Genomic DNA, 21173 nt, shown 5'->3' with positions numbered 1-21173 from the left:
GACCGCGAGATCGTGACCTGGCTGAAGTCGGACGCTTAACCGACTGCGCCACCCAGGCGCCCCACGTCTATAGCTCATTCTTTTTGTTGCTTTCTGGTTTGAGAAACATCGTGGACAATGGCGCCCTGAGTGACTGTACCTTTCAGGAAAGAACACCAACCAACACCACACCCACCTGGGTGAGGAAGGATGAGTAGAGAGACCATGCTTTACCTTCATTACAATTCAATGCAAAACAACAGATGATATGCAGTGATCAAGATAATGTGATTGAGATCACAAAAATTATACAAACACCGATGCAAGAGAGTCACCCCCTCATAGACCCACACTAGGGGCACACAGTAGAAATGCAAAGAGAGATCAACAAAAACATATATTTCTGAGGAAGAATCAATAAAAGTTAATGACTCAAGAAATGGAAAAGAGGGTGGGGAAAAATGGAATCCAGCATTTGAATCACAGATAACTTGGAGAGTTGCGTCTTAAGAGTGGGTAGGGAGCAAGGTAAGAAGAAGCCAGTTTAAGAGAGTAATGACAAATTTGTTCTGATCACATTACCTTCAAAAATCTACTAAGATTGCAGCTTACTTTGGAAGTATTGTCACATTCCAGGACTAATTAAAAGAAGAACCAATGAGACCAGACATAAGGAGGGAAACTTAAGAAAAAAGAAAGAAGAAACAAGTCTTTTCCAAACTCTATCAACCAGTGGTCAAAGATATGGTGAGTTAATATGTTTCTCCTGTTCCCCCTCCCACCATTTCTGTCAAGCATAAAAAATAGACCAATTTGTCACTGCGTCTGCATAATGTCAGGATAAGAGTGTACTGTTCCCTTCCCTTAGCAGAGGTCACTCGAACGAGTGTCTCCAAGATTGTCTGAAGGAAAACAAATGAGCAAGCCCAGAAATTGGAGGTGAGGTGCTCTGCTGTGGCGGGGGAAATGCCGAGATGATGACTTTTGGAAAATTGCATCGGGTTTATCCAACACAGGACTGTTTTAATCACTGCACCGGGGGACCTGCTTCAAGGACGGATGGATAATGCATGTTTCAGAGAGGCTGATAGGGAGATAGTGTGGATCCTCAAACGTCTTGAACAGGCCATTAAGTGAGCAAACGTCCTTGCACATCTGCTTGGGGGTATGGGACTCAGAATTTCAAAGGAAACTTCAAGGTTCCCCTATGGGCTCAAAGGAGCACTTGGGGAGGCAGACTCCAGCAAGACTCTGGAGAGAGAAAGGAGGCATGTTCTTCTGCAAAGTCAAGCCCAGTCAGGGTGTAGCACCCCCTCACTGCTCACCCTTATCCACTGGGAGTAACTGGAAGATGGATGACTGATATGCAGACGAACAGATACTCTGACACATACAATGACCTTGCTACATTCTCATCTCCAAACCTTCCGAATCTTTCTTATGGAACTGAGGTGCCAAGAGTTTAGGGAGGCACAAGGGATGGGGTGAATTTAATGGAATGGGGAGAGGCTTTGGCATTAAATTATCCAGGTTCATATCCCAGCTTTGTTCTGAATTATTTGTGCAACCTTGGGCAAGTCACTTAATCACTCCAGGTCTGGGTTTTGTCTTGCAAAGTAGGAAAAGGAGTTCCTATCTGATGACACTTGCAAATCTATGATGTTACACAAATATCAGTTTCTGGGGGCGCCTGGGTGGCGCAGTCGGTTAAGCGTCCGACTTCAGCCAGGTCACGATCTCGCGGTCCGTGAGCTCGAGCCCCGCGTCAGGCTCTGGGCTGATGGCTTGGAGCCTGGAGCCTGTTTCTGATTCTGTGTCTCCCTCTCTCTCTGCCCCTCCCCTGTTCATGCTCTGTCTCTCTCTGTCCCAAAAATAAATAAACGTTGAAAAAAAAAATTTAAAAAAAAAATATCAGTTTCTGTTACTGTTATTATATATGCATGTATATAATATAGTATATATATATTAGCGAGGGGGTTGCTCTTGTGACCATCAAAATGTAATAATTTCATATCACCTCCCTGGGTCTTGATTTTCTTTTTTGTTAAATGAGGTAGCCCTTTGATTAATGATATGCACAATAGTAACAGTAGAACAATATTTAAGGAGCTTTCACTATATGCCAAAACTATTCTAAACACTATATATGTATTTACTCAAAATTTAGCTTATGCTGTATGTACCATTGTCTCCATTCTGAGGTTGAGAGAAATGACACCTAGAGAGAGTGAGCTTCTCATCCCAGGGCACACCACTGGCAGAGCTGGGATGTGATTTCAGACATTGGGGGTTGTTTTGTTTTGCTTTGTTTTGCTTTTAGAGAGAGAGATAGACAGGCACTTGGGTGGCTCAGTCGGTTGGGTGTCCGACTTCGGCTCAGGTCGTGATCTCATGGTTCTTGGGTTCGAGCCCCACATCAGGTTTGCTGCTTTCAGCCTGTCAGCAGGGAGACCTGTTCAGATCCTCTGTCTTCCTCTCTTTCTCTCTGCCACTCCCCCACTCACTCTGTCTCTCTCTCTCTCAAAAAATAAACAAAACATTAAAAGAAAATTAGAGAGAGAGAGAAAAGTGCAGGGAGAGGAGCAGAGGGAGAGAGGGAAAATCTCAAGCACACGGAGTGCAGAGCCTGACATGGGGCTCATCTTGGGGCTCAATCCCACGACCCTGGAGTCATGACCTGAACCAAAATCAGGAGCTGGACAATCAACAGACTGAGCCATCCAGGTGCCGCTGATTCCAGATATTGTGACTTCAGGGCGTCTTCTCTAACTTCTCCAGCACCTGGCCTGATATTATGTGGCAACAGAATAACACGGAGCCTGGAAACAGACTCTTTGCAGGCCTATCTCTTGGTGTTAGGAATATATCTCACCCTCCAAAAAAAAGTCTTATAATTATCCTATGGAGAGAAGTCCCTGATGCCACTGGCCGCTTCTCTTGATATTTTTACCTGCAAGGCTAGGAGGGAAATTGCTTCAATTCGAGGCAAAGAAAACAGCATTTGTAGAGAAACTTCTGAGGAGGGAGCCATAGAGCCATAGATTGTATCAAAGTGGAAGAGACAAGAGAGCCCATCCAGGTCATTTCTCTCAACTTTAAGATGGTGAAACTAAGATACAAAGGTGGGGAGAGTCTAACCCAAGCTCACACAGTAAGAAAGGAGCAGAATAGGGGCTGGGACCCTCCTGATTCCCAGGTTCATGCTCTCTCTTATGCTACATGCTCGGTCGGCATTGGACACAGAACTTAGCATGGCATTGAGCCCCTGCTGTGAATTTTTATGTGCATGGGATTAAAACACGATGATCAAAATACTAATATATTTTCATTTACAGATTGGAAAAGCTGGCTTTGAATAAGGTGGAACACCTGTATTGAAACAAACACTTGGTTAATTGCTTAGTCCAAGGTTGGGTATGCAGCAGATATTTGATCAATACTCTTAAGTTAGACTGAATGTCTTGGATAGCATTCATATGACTCTTTCGTTCATCTCCTAATTGTCTCTTCCATCTCAAATCCTCAACAGTCAATGCTTTAAGGACACAATCTGATGTCCCCATTATTTTTGAATCAGCAAATGGATCATATGCCATTTGATGAGCAACTTGGAATCAAAAAGACTCCTCCTATGCTGTCATTGAAAGGAGGCCTTAACACAATTCCTGGCTCGTAGCAACTCTCCATAAATATTAGCTACTAGCATTGTTGCTCAGGGAACTCATAAGGGTCTCTGTGGATAAATGATGATGAATGAAGAATGCCTATTTTCCCCAGGAAGCCCCCAAGTAAGGGAGAAATTGTCACATAGCAAATAATTATAACATATTACAATTATTAATGATGAAAGCACACAGGTGGAAATCACACATGCTCATACTTCTGTTCAAAAACTGATGTTTTCATGAAGTTCTAAATTATTCAAGCCCTATGCTTTCTCCTTCTGGTTTGCTCTTACTGGAGTAACTTTCCTTGCTCCTGCTCACCTATCAAAACCCTATTCAGCATTTCCTCCCTGTGAGCCTCACTTTGAGCTTGCTTCCACAGCTTTGAATAATTAACCAACTACCCTCTTTTAGAATCCACCTGTCTTTTACAAGCAGCGATGAAGTTCCACACTAGGAAGGGGCTGATTCCTGGAGATTATTCATGCTGAATTTCGGAACTTAGTTTGTAGACTGAATGCAACAGGGATCCTTCACTGGGTTTCAAATGAGATTTGTGTTTTAGAAAGATGTTGCTGCCAGCAACATAGTTATTAGAAAGGAAGGCAGAAGTTGCAAAGTGGAGGGAAGTATTGGGAGGCTATTGGTATAACATAGACGTGACCCAGGATTCCCACCTGTGGGTATATACCCAAAGGAAACGAAAACAAAATACTGAAGAGATATCTGACTGCCACGTTCACTGCATTTTTCACAATAGCTACGATATGGAAAAACCTAAGCAATGGGTAAAGAAGATATGGACAAATGGATAAAGAAGATATGATATATATGTAACTGTATGATATATAGAACTGCATACATATATATATATGTATATATATGAACACATATCATATGGAATATTCGTCATAATGGAGTATTATCCAGTCATGAGAAATAAGGAAATCCTGCCATCTGCAACAACATGGATGGAATTTGAGGGCATGGATGATAAGTGAAATAAGCCAGACAGAGAAAGGTCAATACTGCGTGGTATCAGTTACACACGGAATCTAGAAAAAAATGAGTAAAATTCACAGAAACAGTAGAATGTAGTAGAAAGTTGTTGCCAGGGGCTGGAGGTTGGAGAAATAGAGAGGTAAAAGGGCACGGGTATAAGATGAATGAGGTCTGAATATCTAATGTATAATGTATGGCTATAGTGGATAATTGTATTGCATATCGAAATGTGCTGAGTAGAACTTAAATGTGCTCACACACAAAAAAGGTAAATATGTGAGGTGATGGCTGTGCTAATAAATGGGGGGATCTTTCACAATGCATAGGTATATCAAATCATCACAACGTACATTTAATTATCTTGCAATTTTGTCAATTATACCTCAATAAAGCTGAACAAGAAGTATTGTCTTTAGAACAGATTTAGAAAAATATATAATTTAGATTTAGCGGTTTATCTTGTGCTTACTTAAATCCTGTGGATATTGTCTTGAACATTTCAGTACTGAAATCAAGACAATAAAGAACCGGGAAAATTTAAAAAAAAATTTTTTTAAAAAAGAAGTAACATAGGCCAGAGATAACGGAGGCCCGAATAAATGGTGGAAGAGGGGAGAGACAGACAGAAACTTAGGAAATGCACCTGACAGGACTTGGTGGGAGATTAGACGGAGGAGCTGAGTGGGGGTGAGCGGGAACCCTCCTTCCGCGGGGTGATGAAACGTGTATCCCAGCAGCCTCTTCCCCTCTCTTTTGGTGCCACCTTCCTTCCAGCACTGGAATTCCACTGCCCCTCCTTGGTGGGGGCTGGAACCTGTAAAAGCAGATTGCTCTCTTTCCAGAGCCAGCTACGAATGGGGATCCTGGCAAAAACCTTTCTCCTCCACCTCTCAAACCTGCGGTGTTTATCACTTGAGCTATTTGTCTTTGCCGAGCGAACATGACCATCTGTTACTATAACCCAACTATGAAAAAGAGATGCTTTTATTTTTCCCTATGTCATTTTGTACTGCTGGGGTGACACCTCAAGGAAGAAAAAAAGGCAGAAAGCAACAACAAACGGCATCAGTGATGAAAAGGGCGAGTCAAGGCTTCCATTCCTCACACATTTTGCAAGTAGCCACATAAAAGGACCCACGAAATGTGTGGTAATATCAGTGCAGATAGTTATCCAGCTGTCCGTGCACATCGTAGCCCTTACAAGTGACTTTTTTTCTTAAATCCTTTCCTTTTTTTTTTTTTTTTTTAAATCTCCTCATCTGGCAACAAATGTTATAAAAGCAGGCTCCAAGGTCAATAACTTTTCTGAGTCTCTCTTTAACACAGAGTACCTTAGCCCAGATTATTTAACTTGTCAACTCAACCCCTCTGCAATACAAACTCAACCTACTTTTCCTTCAAAAACTTCCACTTTTCCTCCTCAGGTATTGAAAGCCCGTACCAAATGCAATTACTGCTAATTCTCAGGACAAGGGATGCTCTTTTCTAGATCTGTTTTCTTAGTGCAGAATATCCTTTTCCTGCGTCCCCTCTTGACTCTCAGCTCCAGCCTCACTGACCTCGTTTCCATTCCATAAGGGAACCACGCTCCCTCTCTCTTCAGGACCCTTCCTCTCCCTCACTCCCCCCCACCCCTTAACCCAGTTAATGCAGATGTCAGCCCAGGTATCGCTTCACGAAGGCAGTAAGCCTTCCCCGATCATCCTTCACCATCCCCACCGAGTTCTGTCAACTCACACTGTACTTTTCTTATTACATAACGGCTATAGTTATTTGTAATAACATACATACGCAATTATTTGATTCATAGCTATGTCTTCTGTAGACTGTAAGCTCCATAATTCCCACCAGTGCATACAATAGCATCGTGCCGGGTACACAGTAAGATCTCAATGTGTACATAGTGAATAAATGAAACATTAGAAAAGTTAATGGACTAATAAATGGATGTAAAAAATCTTACTTGCTCCTGGGGTGCCTGGGTGGCTCAGTCAATTAAGCGTCTGATTTCAGCCTACGTCATGATTTCACGGTTCCTGAGTTCAAGCCCTGCATCAGGCTCTCTGCTGTCAGCACAGAGCCTGCTTCCGATCCTCTGTCCACCTTTCTCTCTCTGCCCCTCCCCTGCTCACCCTCTCTCTCTCTCTCTCGAAAATAAATAAACATTAAAAAAAATCTTGTTTGCTCCTCAAGGACCATCTCAAATGCCATCTCCCCTATACAGCTTTATCTTATGCTTTCTGATAGCCACAATCTTAAAAGTGTTGAAAGTGATTTCTCAGTCATTTGGACATTTAAAACATTTTTGTTGTAGCTCCCTTGTGAAATGTTTGGGAGATGGCTTCTGTTGCAACAGGGATGCTATTTTTGACTTTCTGATTAATGGCAGATTCAAAAGCAAAAGCTTCCCTCAAAAAAAAAAATGGGCTTCCCTTTTATTTTCTGGGGTTAGGCAAAGATAAGGCTTCTGAAAGCTTTTCTGGCCTCATCCATTAAGTAGAGCCCTCTAAAGCACCTCTGAGGTATGTTCGGATTTTGTGTACTTATTTAAGTGCTTCATTTAAAGATAAGGAATCTGTGATCCCTAGAAGTCATCAGCAACTTCATGGCCGAGTTTGGGCAAGAACCCAGGTCTGCTGACTTCTAGTCTAATCGTTTCTTTAATATCTGTTTATTTTTGTATAAAAACAAACAGATATGGCTGAGAGAGAGAGAGGGAAAAAAAGACAGCTTATGTATTACCTTCGATTGCAACACATACCTAAAATGGGACAGACATAGACATTATTTATCCTGGATGGTGGATTCCAAGTTTAATAAAGCAAGCCTTCTTGCCAAAAACTGGCAGGATGATTCTCTATAAAGTTGCAAAGAATCGCTAAATTAGCCACATCCATCACACATTGACATGTTCCTGGGATGACACAACACCACGAACAAGAGGCCCTAATTTAGATGTCATTAATAACCAAAACAGATCTTACGAAGCAGAATACTCATGCAAAGACTTTCACAATTTTAGAGCTTCAACTTGCTTTGGAATCAGTACATATTTTACTTTAATATATATGTGCAGGACAGATGGTAATTGAGGCTGTCTTAGGTTCAATCCATTTTAGCAAGACGGCATGGTTTGTTGGGAAGACGTCTGCTCTGCCACCAATTTGCTGTGTAAACTTGGACAAGTCGACTCTCTTCTCGCTTTGCCATTCGTAAAATAAACTCTTGGATTTCAGTTTAATGGATAGTTTCTCCATAAATAACCCAAAGTCTGTGCAGTTCACTTGAGCAAACAGTTAAGTCCTACAGTGTGAAAGGCGCTGTAGCTGGTGGCTTAGACACAGGTGAGCAAAGCCTAATTCCTGACTTCAAGGTGCTCAGAGCCTAAAGAACAGGGCTGATCTATAAATAGCCACCTTAAATGAGAGTAATAGAAAACAAGGGAAACTCGATGCCATGCCAGGAAACAGAAAGAACCTATAACTCTGGATAGAGAGGAGCCATTTAAATGGCTGAAATAATACGATGTGGAACTCTTTGCCAATATACTCTAAAATATCTAGAACATTATTCTCTAAATAAATACAAATTATCAAGGTTGATGGAAGCATATGTTGAAAGTCTGAAACGCATAGTGATCATAGGCAAAATGTGCAAATCATCCAAGCAATATAGAGACAGTGCAGAGCTCAGACTTTTTAATGGAAAGATTTCTAAATCTTTAAGAAACCCAGTTCCTATGTAACTTCTAGACGTCCTAAGTGCCTAAAAATGGAGGGATGCTTTTTAATATATTTTATGAACTTGTAATAAAACTATACTTATTCCAAAATGTGAGAAATATAATATATAATTTTATCTACACTTAGAAATGGAAACCAGCATGAAGAAAATGCTATTCAATCAGTACCGAATGGGGCACCTGGGTGGCTCCGTTGGTTGAGGGTCTGACTCTTGATTTGGCTTAGGTCATGATTTCATGGTTTTTGAGGTCCAGCCCTGCATCAGGCTCCACGCTAGCAGTGCGGAGTCTCTCTGGGATTCTCCTCTCTCTCTCTCAGAATAAAGAAACTTTAAAAAATAAAGAAATCAGGACCATGACTGCCAGTAATAGCCACATGATGAGGATCGGTGATTTCTCAGACAGATAATAATAATGATAAAAACTGGACAAAATGAATAACCACCACCATTTGGAGACACTACAAAACAGTACACAGCAGCTCAGAATGGGGCAAGAGGTTATACCTACAGACTGCCACTGAGCCACAAAAGAACTGTGATGCCACGGCTTTCTTATCTACTAGTGCTGCACAGCCCATACAGAGCTCCAGTTGTAGGAAAGTGGAAGCCTTCTCGGCTGGACGTGTTAGAGGCATGAATGAAAACTGTTTCAGGAAGCAGAAACGTAAGGGAAAAGCCTTAACTCATGAAAACCACACAGAGCACTGAGCCCCTAAAAAGCTAGGTATAAAGTCTGCCCCAAACTTCCACTGACCACTAAGGAGCTCCGTGTCTAAAAAAGCAATCGCCTGAGGCCAAAGACCCTGAAAAAAGATAAGAGTTGCTGCAACCACAGGGAGAGAGCACTCAGTGTGAGAACAGCCAAGTTAAACTGATAATACTCAGAAGAACACGACAGATTCCATAATCCCTATAACCAACTTTTCAACCAAAAATTTCCAAAAATGCAAAAACCCAAAAAGTATGAGCAATATGTAAGAAAACAAACAAAGCCATAAAACCCAGTCAATGGAAACTGACTCTGAGTGCATTCAACTTCTGGATTGTTGCAGGCAAAATCATCAGCATGACTAATATAAATGCATTCAAAGATTTAAGGGGAAATAAGTTTGGGGCTCCTGGGTGGCTCAGTCCGATAAGCGTTCGACTTCAGCTGAGGTCATGATCTTGTGGTCCGTGGGTTTGAGCCCCGCCATCAGGCTCTGTGCTGACAGCTCAGAGCTTGGAGCCTGATTCTGATTGTGTGTCTCCCTCTCTCTCTCTGCCCCTCTCTTGCTCATGCTCTGTGTCTCTCTCTCAAAAATAAACATTAATTTTTTTAAAAAGGAAATAAATCTGAAGAATTAAAAGGAAATGTGGTATTAATGGGTGAATAGAGAAATCAAAACTATGAAAAGGAATTTTTTAAAAATCTAGATCTGAAAATACAACACCTAAGATGAAAACATAAATCATTAAATAGGCTTGATGATAGATTTGAGATGGCAGAAGAAAGAATCAGTAAATGTGAAGAAAGATCAATAGAACGTGCCCAATCAAAATAACAGAGAAGAGACACATGGAAAAATATATAAAAAGCCTCAGAGACCTATGGTCAGTATTGAGCAGTCCAACAAATGAACTCCCAGAATGAGAAGACAGCATGGGGCAGAAAAATAGTTGAAGATATAATGGTCAAAATTTCCCCAAACTGTAGAAGAAAACACATTAATTTACAGATCCAGGGATCTCAACAACCCCCAAGAAGTATACAGATGAAAAACAAAACAAAATGAAACATGTAAGTAAATCACAGTAAAAATACTAAAAGTCAAAAAAAAGAGAAAAATTGCAAGCAGCAAAAATAAAAACAACACATTACAAGCAGAGACACAATGGTGATTAACAGCTGAATTATCATCAGAAACAATGAAAGGCAGAAGATATTGGATTCAAATATTTAAAGCGTTGAAAGAAAAAAAAAGATGTTATAAAGACACTCTCAGATAAACAAAAACTGACAGAATTCATTGCTATCGTACACAATTTAAGGAAATGTTAGGAGAAATCTTCCAGGTTGAAAAGAAATTCTATCAGATAGTGACTTGTGTACATAGGAAGGAATGAAGAACGCTGGAAATGGTAAAAGTATGTCTATATATATTTTTCTTCTTTTAAGTTTAAGTCATCCAAGAATTAGCTATCTCGATGGGTTAAGATGTGATCGATTATTTTAAGGAAATGTTTATGAAGAATTAATAAGGAGAGAAGTTGAGTAGGCAGAGAGCCTTGAGACTATAGTGCAGCTCCAGCATCTATGAATAAAGAGAACAAAAGATGGATGGAAATGTAACATAATAATTACATTAACAAAAGATGGATTGAGAAAGCTCGGCCCGCAGTACATTTCTGAGAAAATTTCAGCCAGGCTGCCTGTCAGAGTAATCCCACCTTGGGCAGAAATGCACCAGCACTAATTTTTCTAGCTTGCTCAGTCACTGGTTATGAGAAGCCTGGGGGAGGCATGACCTCAGTGTTCATGGGAATATCACTGGGAGGTGTCAGTTAACTATGCTCCCCTCGGCATGTAGTTTTAAAGGAGATCAAATCAATGCATCTCCACGGTCATCATACTTGATTCGTTTAAAGATACATGGCTATTTAAGGCAAAAATTGTATCATGAGCATTGCTGAGTGTAACATACCTGTGTAAATATACAGATATAGATGTAGATATGTGTATAGAGAGCTACAGATAGGTGTTACAGATAATTAAGGTATATGGATAGGTTTTATAGGTAACACAGGTATTATCTCTATTGATTTACCTATCTATTCATATGGCAACATATATGGCAAAATACTCCATAGGCTAGAAGGGGGTAATCAGAAATGTACTGTGGCTGGAATAATCTATTTTTTGTTTTAGCCAGAAGAAATCCAGTATTAATTTTAAGTAGATTGTGATCATTTAAATAGATATATTGTAATTTCTAGATCAAGCAAGAATAAAAATGAAAGGAAATGTAGCCAAAATTCGGTTGTGGATTTCAAATGGTATACTAGAAAATATTTGCTTAACAAAAAGGGATGAAGAACAAAACAAGGAATACTTGAAGACAAATAATAAAACTGTTAGACCTAATTCCAACTATTTTAATAATTACATTAAGTGTAAATGAATTAAATATTCCAATCAAAACCTAGATTGCCAAATTCAATACAAATGTGAGATTCAACTATATGCTGTCTACAAGAGATACTCTTTAAATACAAGGACACAAATAAGTGGAAATTAAATTTATAGAGATAGTAATCTTGCATGCAGTAAGTGTAAGAAACCTATAGTAGTTATATTACTATCAAAGTAGACATTAAAACAAATATATTTCTAGACAAAAGGAGAGATACTTTATAACAATGAAAGGACTACAATAAAAATATAAAAATATATTATTTATAGATGTTTAACAAAAAGACTACAAACTGCATGAAGCAAAAACTGGCAAACTTTAAAGGAGAAATAGACAAACATTATATCTGAGATTTCTTTTTTTAATTTACATCCAAATTAGTTAGCATATAGTGCAACAATGATCAGGAGTAGATTCCTTAATGACCCTTACCCATTTAGCCCATTGCCCCTCCCACATCCCCTCCAGTAACCCTCTGTTTTTTCTCCATATTTATGAGTAGCTTATGCTTGTCCCCTCCCTATTTTTATATCATTTCTGTTTCCCTTCCCTTATGTTCATCTCTTCTGTCTCTTAAAGTCCTCATATGAGTGAAGTCGTATGATATTTGTCTTTCTCTGATTGACTAATTTCACTTAGCATAATACCCTCCAGTTCCATCCACGTCATTGTAAATGGCAAGATTTCATTCTTTTTGATTGCCAAGTAATACTCCATAGTATACACATATACCACATCTTCTTTATCCATTCACCCATTGATGGACATTTGGGCTCTTCCCATACTTTGACTATTGTGGATAGTGCTGCTATAAACATGGAGGTGCATGTGTCCCTTTGAAACAGCACACCTCTATCCCATGGATAAATGCCTAGTAGTGCCATTACTGGGTCGTAGGGTAGTTCTATTTTTAATTTTTTGAGGAACCTCCATACTGCTTTCCAGAGTGGCTGCACCAGCTTGCATTCCCACCAAGAATGCAAAAGAGATCTCTTTCTCTGCAACCTCGCCAACATCTGTTGTTGCCTGAGATGTTAATGTTAGCCATTCTGACAGGTGTGAGGTGGTATCTCATTGTGGTTTTGGTTTGTATTTTCCCGATGATGAGTGATTTGAGCATTTTTTAATGTGTCTATTGGCCATCTGGATGTCTTCTTTGGAGAAGTGTCTATTCATGTCTTTTGTCCATTTCTTTACTGGATTATTTGTTTTTTGGGTGTTGAGTTTGATAAGTTCTTTACAGATTTTGGACACTAACCCTTTATCTGAAGTGTCATTTGCAAATATCTTCTCCCACTCTGTCGGTTGCCTTTTAGTTTTGCTGATTGTTTCCTTTGTTGTGCAGAAGTTTTTTATTTTGATGAAATCCCAGTAGTTCATTTTTGCTTTTGTTTGCCTTGCCTCTGGAGATGTGTTGAGTTAGAAGTAACAGAAAGAGAAATCAAGGAGAAATCTGTTGTTGCAGCCAAGATCAAAGAGTTTTTTGCCTGCTTTCTCCTCAAGGATTTTGATGGCTTCCTGTCTTACATTTAGGTCTTTCATCCATTTTGAGTTTATTTTTGTGTATGGCATAAGAAAGTGGTCCAGGTTCATTCTTCTGTATGTCACTCCCCAGTTTTCCCAGCATTACTTGCTGGAGACTGTCTTTATTCCACTGGATATTCTTTCCTGCTTTGTCAAAGATTAGTTGGCCATACATTTGTGGGTCCATTTCTGGGTTCTCTATTCTGTTCCATTGATCTGAGTGTCTGTTCTTGTGCCAGTACCATACTGTCTTGATGATTACAGCTTTGTAGTATAGCTTGAAGTCTGGGATTGTGATGCCTCCTGCTTTGGTTTTCTTTTTCAAAATTGCTTTGGCTATTCGGGGTCTTCTCTGGTTCCATACAAATTTTAGGATTATTTGTTCTAGCTCTGTGAAGAATGCTGGTGTTATTTTGATAGGGATTGCATTGAATATGTAGATTGCTTTGGGTAGTGTTGACATTTTAACAATATTTTTTCTTTGTATCCAGGAGCATGAAATCTTTTTCCATTTTTTTGTGTCTTCTTCAATTTCTTTCATAAGATTTCTATAGTTTTCAGTATATAGATTTTTCACCTTTTTGGTTAGATTTATTCCTAGGTATTTTATGGTTTTTGGAGCAAGTGTAAATGGGATTGGTTCCTTGATTTCTCTTTCTGTTGCTTCATTGTTGATGTATAGGGATGCAACTGATTTCTGTGCATGGATTTTATATCCTGCACTTTGTTGAATTCATGAATCAGTTCTAGCAGTTTTTTGGTGGATTCTTTAGGGTTTTCCATGTAGGGTATCATGTCATCTGTGAAGAGTGAAAGTTTGACCTCCTCTTGGCCAATTTGGATGCCTTTTATTTCTTTGTGTTGTCTGATTGCAGAGGCTAAGACTTCCAATACTATGTTGAATAACAGTGGCGAGAGTGGACATCCCTGTCTTGTTCTTGACCTTAGGGGGAAAGCTCTCAGTTTTCCCCATTGGGGATGATATTAGCGTTGGGTTGTTCATATATGGCTTTTATGATCTTGAGGTATGATCCTTCTATCCCTACTTTCTTGAGGGTTTTTACCAAGAAAGGATGCTGTATTTTGTCAAATGCTTTCTCTGCATCTATTGAGAGGATCATGTAGTTCTTATCCTTTCTTTTATTGATGTGATGAATCACGTTAATTGTTTTGCAGATATTGAACCAGCCCTGCATCCCAGGTATAAATCCCACTTGGTCGTGGTGAATAATTTTTTTAATGTATTGTTGGAGCCAGTTGGCTAATATCTTGTTGAGGATTTTTGCATCCATGTTCATCAGGGAAATTGGGCTCCTTTTTAGTGGGGTCTCTATCTGGTTTTGGAATCAAGGTAATGCTGGCTTCATAGAATGAGTTTGGAAGTGTTCCTTCCATTTCTATTTTTTGGAAAAGCTTCAATACTATAGGTGTTAACTCTTCCTTAAATGTTTGGTAGAATTCCCCTGGAAAGCCATCTGGCCCTGGAGTCTTGTTTTTTGTGAGATTTTTGATTGCTAATATTGGGAGATTTTTAACTACTAATTCGATTTCCTTACTGGTCATGGGTCTGTTCAAATTTTCCATTTCTTCCTGTTTCAGTTTTGGTAGTATATATATTTCTAGGAATTTGTCCATTTCTTCCAGATTGCCCATTTTATTGGCATATAATTGCTCATAATATTCTCTTATCATTGTTTTTATTTCTGTTGTGTTGGTTGTGATCTCTCCTCCTTCATTCTTGACTTTATTTTTTTGGGTCCTTTCCTTTTTCTTTTTGATCAAACTGGCTAGTGGTTTATCAATTTAGGTAATTCTTTCAAAGAACCAGCTTCTGGTTTTATTGATCTGTTCTACTGTTTTTTGGTTTCGATAGCATTAATTTCTGCTCTAATCTTTATTATTTCCTGTCTTCTGCTGGTTTGGATTTTTGGTTGCTGTTCTTTTTCCAGCTCTTTAAGGCATAAGGTTAGGTTGTGTATCTGGGATCCTTCTTCCTTCTTTAGGAAGGCCTGGATTGCTATATACTTTCCTCTTATGACCACCTTTGCTGCACCCCACAGGTTTGGGTTGTGGTGTTATCATTTTCATTGGATTCCATATACTTTTTAATTTCCTCTTTAACTTCTTGGTTGGCCCATTCATTCTTTAGTAGGATATTCTTCAGTCGCCATGTATTTTTACGTTTCCAAATTTTTCTTGTGGTTGATTTCGAGTTTCATAGCATTGTGGTCTGAAAATATGCACGGGATGATCTTGGTCTTTTTGTACTTGCTGAGGGCTGATTTGTGTCCCAGTATGTGGTCTGTCCTGCAGAACGTTCCATGTGCACTCGAGAAGAATGTATATTCTGCTGCTTTAGGAGAAATGTTCTGAATATATCTGTTAAGTCCATCTGGTCCAGTGTGTCATTCAAAGCCATTGTTTCCTTGTGGATTTTTTGATTACATGATCTGCCCATTGCTGTGAGTGGGATGTTGAAGTCTCCTACTATTATGGTATTACCATCAATGAGTTTCTTTACATTTATGATTAATTGATTTATATATTTGGGTGCTTCACATTTGGTGCATAAATGTTTACCATTGTTAGGTCTTCTTCGTGGATAGACCCCTTAATTATGATATAATACCCTTCTGCATTTCTTGATATAGTCTATTTTAAAGTCTAGATTGTCTTATATAAGTAGGCCTATTCTGGCTTTCTATTGTTGACCATTAGCATGATAGATGGTTCTCCAACCCTTACTTTCAATCTGAAGGTGTCTTTAGGTCTAAAGTGGGTCTCTTGTAAAGAGCATATAGATGGATCTTGTTTTCTTATCCATTCTGTTACCCTATGTCTTTTGATTGGAGCATTGAGTCCATTGACATTTAGAGTAAGTACTGAAAGATATGAATTCATTGCCATTATGTTGCTTGTAGAGTTGGAGTTTCTGGTGGTGTTCTCTGGTCCTTTCTAATCTTTGTCGCATTTGGTATTTATTTATTTATTTATTTATTTATTTGTATTTTCATCTTTTCTCCCTTCAGAGAGTCCCCCTTAAAATTTCTTGCAGGGCTGGTTTAGTGGTCACAAACTCCTTTAATATTTGTTTGTCTGGGAAACTTTTTATCTCTCCTTCTATTTTTAATGACAGCCTTGCTGGATAAAGAATTTTGGCTGCATATTTTTCTGATTCAGCACATTGAATATACCCTGCCACTTCTTTCTGGCCTGCCAAGTTTCTGTGGCTAGGTCTGCTGCAAACCTGATCTGTCTTCCCTTGTAGGTTAAGGACTTTTTTTTCCCCTTGCTGCTTTCATGATTCTCTCCTTGCCTGAGTATTTTGTGAATTTTATTATGATATGCCTTGTTGATGGTCAGTTTTTGTTGAATCTAATAGACCTCTGTGCTTCCTGAATTTTGATGTCTGTGTCCTTCTCCAGGTTAGTAAAGTTTTCCACTATGACTTGATCACATAACCCTTCTACCCCTTTTTCTCTCTCTTCCTCTTCTGGGACCCCTATGATTCTGATGTTGTTCCTTTTAATGAGCCACTGACTTCTGTAATTCTTAAATAGTGCTCTTTTGCCTTAGTCTTGCTCTTTTTTTCTGCTTCATTATTCTCCATAAGTTTGTCCTCTATATCACTGATTCTCTGTTCTGCCTCATCCATCCTTGCCACGGCAGCATCCATTCGTGATTGCAGCTCAGTTATAGCATTTTTTATTTCATCCTGACTCATATTTACTTCTTTTATCTCCACAGAAAGGGATTCTAATCTATTTTCGACTCCAGCTAGTATTCTTATTATTGTGATTCTAAATTCTGGTTCAGACATCTTGCTTGTATCTGTGTTGGTTAAATCCCTGGCTGTTGTTTCTTCCTGCTCTTTCTTTTGGGGTGAATTCCTTCATTTTTTAATTTTGAAGGGGGAAAAGGAATTAATGAGGTAGAAAAATTAAAATTAAAAAAATTAAAATTAAAAAATATTAAAATCAAAAAATTAAAAACACACACACACAACAATTGGATAAATGATACTAGATCCTAGGTGTGTTTTTGTCTGGGTGGTGAAAGTGGCTTGATAGATTAGAGAAAAAAGGGGAAAGAAGAAAAAGAAAGGAAATCGTTTGAAAATTTGAAAAAATGAATACACTGAAGTAGACTAAAATGAAATGATGGAAGTAAACTAGAATTTGAAAAAATTTACACAAAAGTAAAAAATATAGTAGAAAAAAATTAAAGAAAAATATTTTAATAAAAATTAAAAATATGTTTCCGATTCTGTGTCTCCCTCTCTCTCTGCCCCTCCCCCGTTCATGCTCTGTCTCTCTCTGTCCCAAAAATAAATAAAAACGTTAAAAAAAAAATTAAAAAAAAAAAAATTAAAAATAAAGATGACTTTTTTCTTTCTGTATTCAAGAGAAAGAAATGAAAAAGAAAAAAGAAAAAAAGGAAATCGTTTCAAAATTTGAAAAAATGAATACACTGAAGTAGACTAAAATAAAATGATGGAAGTAAAATAGAATTTGAAAAAATTTACACAACAGTAAAAAATATAGTAAAAAAAGTAAAAATATTTTTAATAAAAATTGAAAATAAAAATAATTTTTTTCTCTTTATTCAAGAAAAAGAAAAGAAAAAAAAGAGAAAAAAAAGAAAGAAAGAAAATTGAATAGATGGACCTGCTAACAGACTGAAATAGGACTGAAATTACTTCATTTTCACCTAGAAGTCAGACTATGAAGCACTTCATAGTCCATAAACTAAGCAGGTGGTGAGACTTCTGTTCTTGAAGAGCCAGGTTGGCCCAGTTGGGCGTGGCTTAGTGTAATGGCTCCCTTCTCCACTAGATGGCGCTACTAGCCTACTGGGGTGGATTGTTGTGGCGCTTGTAGGTGCAAATGCTCATGTGCAGGAGTAGTGAAAATGGCGTCATTCAGCTACCCAGTCTCTAGTATTGGAACTCTGTTCTCTCCCATCAGCAATTGTGCACCTGTCCTTTGTCTTCAGCTTTAGTCCACTCTCTGCTTTTACACTGTCCATGATCAAGCCCCAGTTAGTACCTCTCTCCTGAGTTTTGTCTCAGATACGGCTGTTTTCCCCGGCCCCTTACTTCTGAGGGACTGCAGCTTTGACCTGTTCCGCCCCTCTGCAGAGGGTCTCACCAAGCAATGGCCAAATGCCGGCCGCACCCAAGAACGTTTGCAGGACTATGCTGCTGCCCATGCCCAGAGACTGCAGCCAGTGCCAGCCTGCCCCAGGAAAAGTTCATGAGATAGTATAGCAGCAGTGTTTCGAGATTATGGAAAATCACAAAATCTCAACACACATCTGGCACCAGACTTCACCCTTAAGGACCTTGTTCCAGCACCAGTGAATGTGGCTGTTCTCTGGGGTCTGCTGGGACCAGGTGGCCTCAATAGTCTCTACCAAATGTCCTTCCAGCAGTGGAGCCGCTTCTCCCCGTGTGGCCCGAGACCCTCCCAGATCCCATTCAACTCCTGGGGATTTGCCCTTCCCACCAGAGCACCACCAAGGTATCGAGCTGCAGAGCTGCAGACTCTGCGCTCCCCTTGTTTACAGTCTTAATGGAATTTAACCCCTCTCCTTTCTTCTTTCTCCCTTTTTAGTTTAGTCCCTGTGGCTGTTTCCAATTTTCCACTTTCTCTCCAGCTGCTTTTGGAAAGTGATGCTTTTCCCGTATTCTTGCCATTGTCTCTGTCCTCTTTCCACACGCAAGAGCACCTCCCTGCCCTCCGTGGCTTCTCTCTCCCCCAAGTTCACCTCTCCGTGCTGTGTACCTGCTGAATTCTGTGTTTCAGGTTGTGCAGGTTGTTGTGTTAATCCTCAGATCAGTTTTCTGGATGGTTTAGTGTTGGTCTGGCTGTATTTCACAAATGAGAGACACACACAAAACTTCCATGTGAAGGGAACCATCTTGGCTCCCCCTATATCTGAGATTTCAATAGTTGTCTCTCATTAACTGATAGAACAAACAGAAAGAAATTCACCAAGCATATGGAAGAAATTACTACTAAACTAATTGAACATTACTAATTAATTGAACTTACTTGATGTTTCTAGAATATTCCATCCCCAACAAGAGATTACACTCTCTTCCAGCATACATGGAACATTCACGAACACAGGTAATTGTTTAGACCATAGGAGTCTCAATAAATTTAAAATAATAAGTTTATACAAAACATGTTTTTATCATAATTGTATTCGAGATAAAACAACAGAAAAAATCTGGAAGTTACATATTTGGAAATTTAAATAATACACTTCTGAACAACCAATGGATGAAAGAAATTACACAAAAAATTGAAATTATTTTGAATTCAAATATACATGAAAACAGAAAATATCAAAAGACATATGGCTATTTAAAGCAAACTTTATTCCATGAGTATTGTTGAGTGTAACATAGCTGTGTAAGATATAGGTACAGATGTAGATATAGGCATAGATAGATATAGATAGGTATTGCAGGTCATATATCAAAAATCAGTGCCTATAGAGAATTTTATACCTTTAAATTGTTTATTAATTTACAGGAAAAGTCTAAAAACACTTATTTAATCTTCTTCTTTAGGAGGTTAAAGGAAGAGAAGAAAAGTAAGCTTAAGGTAAGTAGAAATAAAGAAATAACAGAGTGGTAATCAAATGTTTAAAAACTGAACAAATTCAGTAAATCACTGCAGCCAAAAGCTGGTTTGTTTTTGGAGTTTGTTTTGTTTTGTTTTGTTTTTGGAAGTCTACAAAACTGAAAAACTTCTAGCTTGACTGATCAAGAAGAAAGAGAGAATGCCCTAATTACCAATATCAGGAACAAAAGAAGGCATCATTTAGACATTACAAACATTGAAAAATAATAAGTGAATAATATGAACTACTTCAAGCCAATAAATTTGATGATATAAATAAAAAGGTCAAATGTCTTGAAAGGCAAATCTCATACAAAAAGAATTTCTCTCAGGCTGTGATGCAGTAGCTTGTGTATAAGACCAGTCTCCCACAAAGAACAAAATAGGAAAAGAAGAAGAAGGAGGAGAAGAAAATTTTAAATAATTTTTAAAAAGACACAAGACAACTAACTACTGAGGGAAATGAGGCTGAAATTCCAAGAATCAGAGTGAAGAGAATCATGGAGAGGGTAGCTCACATACAGCACGCACCCACATTATTCCGTAGGGCATTTGCTAATTATTGGAACATGGAGCCAGGTGCCCATTCCTGAGTGGTTAAGTATTCAGCAGAACTGTTGGTGAACTCATAAATCTAAGGAGAAGAAAAAAATGCTTTTTTGACTGCCAACGCAGCCAATACCTAGGGAGCCAAAATTCTAATGAAAAGGATAGTTCACTGAAATGAGCATAATTGTTGGTTTCTCCTTGAGGCATTTGCTAAATTCTTCAATAGTAGAGGTCAGGGGAATAGTAAGCAAGGCATAAAACTTTTGAGTGTAGAACAGTTGTCTTTAAATCTCTCAGAGCTGACAAGATAAAAATTGGAGATGAGAAACCACAAAAGGTTGTGAAGCTGTGGGCAGGGGAACTTATTAAATACCCAAGGATCTCAGTTAGGAATCCATGGAGAGCTTGAATTAAGGAGTGTGCTTAACCAGAGGTAGATGATACTTTGTAAGAACTGCAACTCTGCTTCATATCAACCCTGTTTCTAGTCAGATTAAGGTGATCCACCATCAGTCTATTTTCCACCAAAGGACAGGGTAAACATCTCTGGAGGAAAATAACATGGTAGCATTCAATTAAAAGTTATCTGGCATGTTAAAAAAGGTGACCAAAGGAAAGCATAAAACAGAAAGATACTCACTAGTGACTCAGTTTTCAAAGGCACCAGAAATACAATGAAAAAGAGCTACTTTTTTTAAAAAAAAAGTTTATTTATTTTGAGAGAGAGAAAGAGAATGAGTGAGTGGGGGAGGAGGGGCAGAGAGAGGGAGAGAGAGAATCCCAAGCAAGTCCTGCATTGACAGCATGGAGCCCCCCCATACAGGGCTCAAACTCATGAACAGTGAGATCATGACCTGAGCTAAAACCCAGAGTCGGATGCTTAACTGACTGAACCACTCAGG

General features: G+C 38.8%; 1 long non-coding RNA gene across 2 annotated transcripts in view; it reads left to right on the top strand.

The window, feature by feature from the left end:
• The window catches only part of LOC147575021 (uncharacterized), a 48452-nt gene that overhangs the window by 9041 nt on the left and 18238 nt on the right, over positions 1 to 21173 (top strand). For both annotated transcript variants that reach the window (XR_015243341.1, XR_015243340.1), the window contains exon 2: positions 616 to 726. This is a non-coding gene — a long non-coding RNA (uncharacterized LOC147575021). The remainder of the gene's footprint in view (positions 1 to 615; positions 727 to 21173) is intronic.

The sequence above is a fragment of the Puma concolor genome, chromosome D4 (genome assembly GCF_028749965.1).
Source record: "Puma concolor isolate L17-30 chromosome D4, mPumCon1.1.hap2, whole genome shotgun sequence".
Taxonomy (NCBI): Eukaryota; Metazoa; Chordata; class Mammalia; order Carnivora; family Felidae; genus Puma; species Puma concolor.
The sequence above is the reverse complement of the archived record's forward strand: the minus strand, read 5'-3'. Positions and strand labels throughout refer to the sequence as shown.